At 44.8% G+C, this 7,932-nt stretch overlaps 2 pseudogenes; both read left to right on the top strand.

Annotated features, from left to right (window-relative positions):
* Positions 1-249: 249 nt before the first annotated feature.
* Positions 250-5,039, top strand: LOC118634091 (annotated as a pseudogene).
* Positions 5,040-5,259: 220 nt separating this feature from the next.
* On the top strand, positions 5,260-7,030 carry LOC118634090 (annotated as a pseudogene).
* The last annotated feature ends 902 nt before the right edge of the window (positions 7,031-7,932 follow it).

Below are 7,932 nucleotides of genomic sequence, written 5' to 3'. Positions count from 1 at the left end.
TCAGTAAAAACATATTTTAAAAAAATAAAAGGAGGCAGCGCCCAGGACATCATGGACCTGCTCCCTCTGAAGGCCTTCCTTCCCCTAGAAGCCTCCCTATGCCTGGACAAGTAAATCCCCACTGGGTGGGGAGCTATGAGCCCATGGTAGGAGAGGAATCTGGCAGCTCAGAATTGGATGATCCACTCACCCCCACACAAGATGAAAAAAATGCAGAGCCCAATGCATTGATGGGTTATCTAGGGACAGATGGAGAAAGAAGCTCAAGAAAAAGGCTCAGGCCACAGCCTGCTTTGCACTGAGCCTCCTGGCTCAGACTCTGAGTCCCGCTCCAAGGAGGAAGGAAGTGTTCAGTGTAGCAGTTGGAAATCGCTCTCGCTTTGTCAAGGCAGACTATTTACAATGCTTCAAGATCTGTTACCCTCTCTGTGCTGCTGTCATTCTTGTGTTGTGGCACGAGAGAACCTAGAGACCACCAGAGCCAAATTAAAGCCAAATAGAGAGCAAAGCCAGCCAGTAACTGATCCCGAGTTCTCAGAGACCAGCCCTGGGACCTCTAAATGCTGTGGCACGCCAGAGTCAAAGAAAGACCACTAGAGAATTGAAGTCCAAACAAGAGCCATTTATTAGCCGGCCGGGGTCTGATTCCGAACACCCCTGTGACAGAGTCTTTGGAATCAGCCCCAATATGCTTTATTACATGCCTTTTAGACCTTACAGAAAATAGGATCTTCTTGATATAATGCCCAGGGCCACAACAATGCTGTATAGAATTAGTTTGCCTTACAGGTAACAGGGACACCAAGCACACCCAGGAACACCCAGGCGCACCCAAGTATTTCAAGGTACATTGAGTCACACTTAGACCCGAGCTGCACAAAAACAATGCAAGCCTAATTCCTTGAGATTGTGGGGAAGGTCGAGTCTCTGACTCAAGACCTCCAGGCTCCGTGGACTCTGTCAGACATGTAGCCAGCTCCCAACAATTTCTGGGTTCAGGGAGTATTCCAATTTAGTGAGGTCATTTTGACTAAACAGGTTCAGCTAGAGGGCACACAGTGACTTTCCCAATCATTAATTATGACAGCACAGTAATTTACCAATCATCAATTATGGGGTTATAAACATGCCAGCACATTCCCCACTGGTTTTTTTGGAGGAATCAAATCATTGATTCCTTGTCATTTCCAGTACAGATATGTTAGTGGCAATAACGTGCCCATCATGGGTTTGACTAAAACTACTGAGGCAGCTGGTGGGGATTTCCCCGAGTCAGAGAAACAGAGGTCCCAGGTAGCAGGATCAGGATCGGAGTAATTTTACCTTCAAAGGGTCATCTGTCCGTTGAAGGGTCCATTTTTCTGGTATCTGGTCGGGGTGTGCCTTCTTTACCTGGGAGTGATGAATCCAGAAATAGCGACCAGCTACCTTAAGGGTCATCTGAGTGGTGAGGATTATAGGCAGGGGACCAGTCCGTCTAGGTTCCAGTGAAGCAGGCTGAATTTTCTTGATCTAGATCCGATCTCTGGGCTGAACATTATGGAGATCTGAGTCACCTAAAAGAGAAGGATGGGCCCTGGCCGGTTTGGCTCAGCGGTTAGAGCATCGGCCTGTGGTCCAGAGAGACCCGGATTTGGTTCCTGCTAAGGGCACGTACCTCGGTTGCAGTTTGTCCCTGGCCCTGGTTGGGTCGTGCGGGAGGCAGCCATTCAATGTGTCTCTTTCACGTCGATGTTTCTCTCTCTCTTCCTCTCTCTCCCTCCCACTCTACCTGAAAAAAAAAAGAGAGAGAGAAGGCTGGTACCGTTTGACATGAAGCTGTTCCTGTCCATGTAAAAATCAGCATCTGGGTCCAGCCAGGGTGTGTCTCTGAGGTCCTCTTGAAGATCAGCCAAGGAGTCCAGGACCTCGAGGCAGGTTCCTCTGGGTCATCATCAGGCAGCAAGGTGGCAGGGCCTAGGGCAGCAGTCCCTAGGAATTCAATCCTCGGCGTGTCCAACAAGAACACCTGACACTGGACAACTCTGGCATGGGACATACATCTTGCCTCAAGGTAAGCTTAGAGTCTTCCTCAGTGTGCAGGGCTGTGGCCGCTATAGCCCTTAAGCAGTGTGGCCATTTGAGTTCATATAGGGTCCGTAAGTTCCCAGAGCTTACTGGGACATTATAGCTTTTTGCCTGAGCTTTCGAAATCTTTAAAATTATCCAATAAGCATTGCAATGGAGTTTTTGTACCAGATTGACTTTGGCCCATGATAACAAAGGGAAGTGCAACCAGACAACAGACAATCAGGAGGGCCAATAAACAAACAGAAAAAAATACAGACAGGACTGAAACTGAAGTTACTGAAGCCAAAAAACACAGACAGAACTGACTGAAACCAAAATTCTACCAAAAAACACAGACAGAACTGAATGAAACCGAAGTTCCCTGTGACGTCTTGCTAGGGAACCTGACTGAAGTTCCCTGCGACATCTCGCTGGGGAACCTGGCTGGGGAAGTAATGCTATGTTCAGCCCTCCCCCTCGCCACTGAAAGGCGCCTACCAGACTGAACAGAAAACAGTACTCACCGGTGAGATTCCAGATGACTCAGATGAGTCCAGACGCTCTCTCAGAATTAAAACAGGATTTGAGACTGGGCTAGGGAAACTGGGAGAGCAGGCTTAGTCTCGAGGAATAACTCTCTCCAAGGCCTTCCCCTAGACTAGTCCCCCCCTTGCAGCTTCAATAGCTGGTCTAGTGGTCTGGTCTAGGGCTTCCCTGTAAGGGAAGAATCTCGCTAGGGCCTTCAAATGTTGTGGTGCGAGAGAACCGAGAGACCACCAGAGCCAAATTAAAGCCAAATAGAGAGCAAAGCCAGCCAGCAACTGATCCCGAGTTCTCAGAGACCAGCCCTAGGACCTCTAAATGCTGTGGCACGCCAGAGTCAAAGAAAGACCACTAGAGAATTGAAGTCCAAACAAGAGCCGTTTATTAGCCGGCCGGGGTCTGATTCCAAACACCCCTGTGACAGAGTCTTTGGAATCAGCCCCAATATGCTTTATTACATGCCTTTTAGACCTTACAGAAAATAGGATCTTCTTGATATAATGCCCAGGGCCACAACAATGCTCTATAGAATTAGTTTGCCTTACAGATAACAGGGACACCAAGCATACCCAGGAACACCCAGGCGCACCCAAGTATTTCAGGTATTTCAAGGTACACTGGGTCACACTTAGCCCCGAGCTGCACAAAAACAATGCAAGCCTAATTCCTTGAGATTGTGGGGAAGGTCGAGTCTCTGACTCAAGACCTCCAGGCTCCGTGGACTCTGTCAGAAATGAAGCCAGCTCCCAACAATTTCTGGGTTCAGGGAGTATTCCAATTTAGTGAGGTCATTTTGACTAAACAGGTTCAGCTAGAGGGCACACAGTGACTTTCCCAATCATCAATTATGGAGCAGCACAATAATTTACCAATCATCAATTATGAAGTTATAAACATGCCAGCACACTTGTGGTCTGTGTCCTGGCCTGCATTGGCTTGGTGTGCATGCAAGTTGCTCTGAAGGAGGACCTTGATGCCCTCAAGGAAACATTTAGAACAATGGAACATAATCAGAAAAGCTCATTCCAAGAAATTCTCAAACCTTTTTTTTCTTTCTTTTTATTTTTGGTACATGCCCCTAGCGGGAACCGAACTTGGGACTCTCTGGTCCGCAGGCCAATGCTCCAACTGCTGAGCCAAACCGGCCATGGCCCTTTTTTTCTTTTATATTGAATTTATTGGGGTGACATTGATTAATAGAATTATATATCTCAGGTGTACCATTCTATAATACATCATCTGTATACTGTATTGTGTATTCACCACCCCAAGTCAAGTCTCCTTCCATCACCATTTATAAGAAACTCCCAAACTTAATGAAGAACTACTCAGCGAACAAAATCAACTTGAGAAGCTGAATCTGGACAGCTGGGCTTGAGCAAAATCTGGATAAACATTGCAGAAATGAATAAGCAGATTTCTCTGGTGAATTCTGCAGTAAACCACCTCAAAGCCAATGTTAAGTCAATGACAGACTGACTTAGCCTGCCTGCCACTATAGAGGGCCTTCAGAAGAGTGTAGCTTCCACAAGCAATTCTTTTTTTTTTAATTCCTCGCCCGAGGATATTTTTTTCCCCATTTATCTTCAGATAGAGTGGGAGGGAAGGAAAGAGAGAGAGAGAGAAACATCGATGTGAGAATGTGAGAGAGACACATTGACTGGTTGCCTCCTGCACGACCCCAACCAGGGCCGGGGATGAACTGCAACCAAGGTACATGCCCTTGACTGGAATCAAACCCTGGACTCATTGGTCTGCAGGCCAACGCTCTACTCACTGAGCAAAACCGGCCAGGGCCCACCAGCAATTCTTTTTTTTTTTTTTTATCCTCACCCGAGGACATTTTTTCATTTTTTGTTCAGATAGAGCGGGAGGGAGAGAGAGAAACATCGACGTGAAAGGTACACGTTGAGTGGCTACCCAATCAGGGCCAGGGACAAACTGCAACCGAAGTACATGCCCTTAGCGGGAACTGAACCTGAGTCTCTCTGGACTGCAGGCCGACGCTCTAACCACTGAGCCAAACCGGCCAGGGCCCACCAGCAATTCTTTAAACAGTGTCCATCTTGCTGTGGGGGCAATACAGAAAACTGGACAAACACAAGAAAACTGTGGTGTCACCACAGCACTCTTTAAAGAAAAATAGTGGAAGCAACCAGATTATTCCATTACCTTCATTCAGCTCCATCAGAACTTGACAATAAAACCCACAGTGAGAATTTGAAACAAGTGATACAGCTGCCACTCTGAAAAGACAGTCTTTGAATCAAGTGACCAACAGAACAGATAGAGTAAAAACCCTAAGCCTAAAGAAAGAAGCTAGTTCAGATTCTCAGGTACCCACGCTAAGGGAAACTACAGCTGATCAGTGCTCTCACCAATAAACAGGAGAGCACAGGCCTCCACTGACCACCCATGAAGGTTTGATATTCAGGGCTGGCTTCTGAATAGTTCACACAGGCTTGAGCAGCTTGCCTCCCACACAGAGTGGAAAGGTGTTACACTTTGCTTTCATTTAGATAAAGCCCAGTTGGTACATGATTCGTATTCTAGTCTATTAAGGGAAGAAGGGGCAATGTTTAGCTGGAAATAGACTTCTCTATGCTGTCTGCATCAAATTATAAGCAAAAGAAATTTTTTTTTTACTGTCATAGCATGTATTGAACCATGGCCAGAGGCCCTGGCCAGGTAGCTCAGTTGTTTAGAACATCGTCCTGATGCACCAAGGTTGCAGGTTTGATCCCTGGTTAGAGCGTATACAAGAAACAAACAATGAATGCATAAATAAGAGGAATAACAAATCTATGTTTCTCTCTCTCTCTCAAAAATCAATTAAAAATAAAAATAAAAAACATGGCCAGGCCATATCATAAGCCTATCTCTTCCAGTACATCATCATCAGCAACACAGGTGTTAGTAAATTATGCTTATCGTTACAGTTGACAGACAAGAGGTTTCAGCCAGTGCATGACCTTACTATTGGTGTCGAGTCTGGTGCTCAAATGAGAACTATTGATGGGAAACAAAACTTCAGATAGGGGATAGGGCCGGAAAAGAGTCCTTTTGTTCCATCACAGGGTCATATTACAGAGGTGCAGCAGGGGTTTTACTAGTGTATGATATTATAAGGAGAGAGACCTTCAACCACTTGACAACCTGGTTAGAAGATGTTCACCAGCATTCCAATTCCAAGTGGTCCTTATGCTATTGAAAATAAAAGTGATTTAGAATCACCCTGGCCAGTTTGGCCCAGCAGTAGAGCATTGGCCCTCAGAACAATGAGTCATGGGTTCGATTCTGGTCAAGGGCACATACCTCAGTTGCAGTTCGTCCCTGGCCCTGGTCGAGGTTGTGTGGGAGGCAACCAGTCGATGTGTCCCTCTCACGTTGATGGTTCTTTCTCTCTCCCTTTCTCTCCCTTCCACTCTATTTGAAGATAAACAGAAAAATATCCTCAGGTGAGGATTTAAAAAAAAGTGATTTAGACTCTAGAAGTAAAAAAAGAAGGCGAAGGTTTTGATTGAGAATATGGACTTATCTTCACAGAAACTTCTAAGACTGCTTCTAGGCCCTGGCCGGGTAGCTCAGTTGGTTACAGCATCGTCCTGATATGCCAAGGTTTCAGGTTCGATCCCTGGTCAGGGCACACACAACAATCATTCAACCAAAGAAGGCATAAATAAGAGGGACAACAAAATGACATATCTCTCTCTTCCTTCCTCTCTAAAATCAGTCAATAAAAGTGTATTTATTAATAAATGACTGCTTCGCCCTACGCGGTTTGGTTCAGCGGTTGGAGCGTTGGCCTGCAGACCAGAGAGTCCTGGGTTTGGTTCCCACTAGGGGCACATACCAAAAATAAATAAATAAATAAATAAATAAATAAATAAATAAATAACTGTTTCCCATGTATAGAGGCATTTATTTTTTTATTTTTAAATCTTTATTGATTTTAGAGAGAGAGGAAGGGAAAGGAAGAGAGAGATAGAAACATTGATGAGAGAGAACATCCCCTAACTGCATGCCCCTAACTGGGGATTGGGCCCACAACCTGGGCATGTGTCCCAACCGGGAATCGAACTGGTGACCTCTTGGTGAATGGGTCGACATTCAACCACGAAGCCACACTGGCCGGGTAGAGGCATTTATTTATTTATTTGTTTGTTTGTTCGTTTATTTTTTGTGGTACATGCCCCTAGCGGGAACCGAACCCAGGACTCTCTGGTCCACAGGCTGACGCTCATCCGCTGAGCCAAACTGGCTAGGGCTAGAGGCATTTATTAATACAGCAAAAGAAATGCATTAAAAAAATCCAAGAAGGAGTCTTAGACATTAATAATGAGGCAAATGGCCTTAAAATTGGCCCTCAGAATGCTGCTACTAATACCACACAGGCAGGCGAGCAGGGAGGACAGCAGAGCAGGGAGGCTGCTGTTGAGTCCCTTTTTACTGTCGTGCTGCCCAAATGTGGCCTACTCACTATTTCTTTCACCTCTTCTGCTCAGCCGAGACATGAAACTATTCAAAATGGCTTTATGTCACCGAAGACTCTAATCTTTCAAATTCTTGTATAACTTTAAATAAATGGTTAGTGTTCACTTAAAAAGACAGATTTTGAAGATTGTATTCACATCTACATGCATTTGATTTCTAGGTCAACTGATGTGATTATTTTTGTTAAATGTATTATTAAACACTAAAAAAATCATCTTGCGTGGTTTTTTGTTTGTTTGTTTGGTTGGTTTTTTTTTAGAGAATTTTTTTAGTTTATTTGAGCCAAAACTGACAATTGGCAGGAAGCAAGATCTCAAATGCTCCATTATCTTGAGTATTTTAAATTGGTTTGTGTAGTTAGGTTTCCCAACACTGTAGTTACCTAATGTTTTAAATTTTTTTATTTATTGCTTTTAGAGAGAGGGGAGAATGGAAAGGGAGAGAGAGAGATAGAAACATCAATGAGAAAGAACATCGACGGGCTGCCTCCTGCATGCTCCCCACTGGGGATCAGGCCTACAACCTGGGTATATGCCCTGACCAGGTATCAAACCAGCGACCTCTTGGTGCATGGGTCGATGCTCAACCACTGAGCAACACTGGCCGGGCTACCTAATGTTTAATATTAATAGAACTGTCCTCAAAAAGTTTGTCAGTTTTCAAGGCTATAAGGCAGAACAGAACTCTTTTAATTCTGTATTTATCATTTACTCTCTGCATATATAGTTTAATAACCTGTTTGGGTGTAATTTGCCAAGCTTGAATTCATTACTGCATTTGCATACATTATAAACTGTTGAACTCTCCCTGTTTTTCATCATGGCACAGGATCAAGGTGGAAAGGAG

Source organism: Molossus molossus, unplaced genomic scaffold, assembly GCF_014108415.1.
Source record: "Molossus molossus isolate mMolMol1 unplaced genomic scaffold, mMolMol1.p scaffold_m16_p_19, whole genome shotgun sequence".
In the NCBI taxonomy this organism is placed as follows: Eukaryota; Metazoa; Chordata; class Mammalia; order Chiroptera; family Molossidae; genus Molossus; species Molossus molossus.
This window is presented reverse-complemented; position numbering and strand designations above follow the sequence as displayed.